Source organism: Theobroma umbraticum, unplaced genomic scaffold (assembly GCF_002168275.2).
Source record: "Theobroma umbraticum cultivar Fairchild unplaced genomic scaffold, ASM216827v3 scaffold_182.0, whole genome shotgun sequence".
In the NCBI taxonomy this organism is placed as follows: Eukaryota; Viridiplantae; Streptophyta; class Magnoliopsida; order Malvales; family Malvaceae; genus Theobroma; species Theobroma umbraticum.
Genome location: NW_018397291.1, coordinates 517,489 through 517,743, shown reverse-complemented (window position 1 = coordinate 517,743; position 255 = coordinate 517,489).

The window sequence follows — 255 nt, the reverse complement described above, 5'->3', positions numbered from 1 at the left end:
AATGGTCATGGAACCTCATATGTCCTATTTCATTAATTTTTATTCAAATTTAGGCTAAAATATAAGATCTCAGACCGAGCCAAATTCCAAATTCCAAAACCTGGTCATAAATCGTACACATTAAATCACCAGATTGTCTCCAATTTTGTTTGTCCAATCACGCTCCTTGTCCAGACCGAACCAAATTCCAAATTCCAATAGCTGGCCATAAATCATACTAGTATTCCAAGTTCCAAATTCCAATTTTATTTGTTC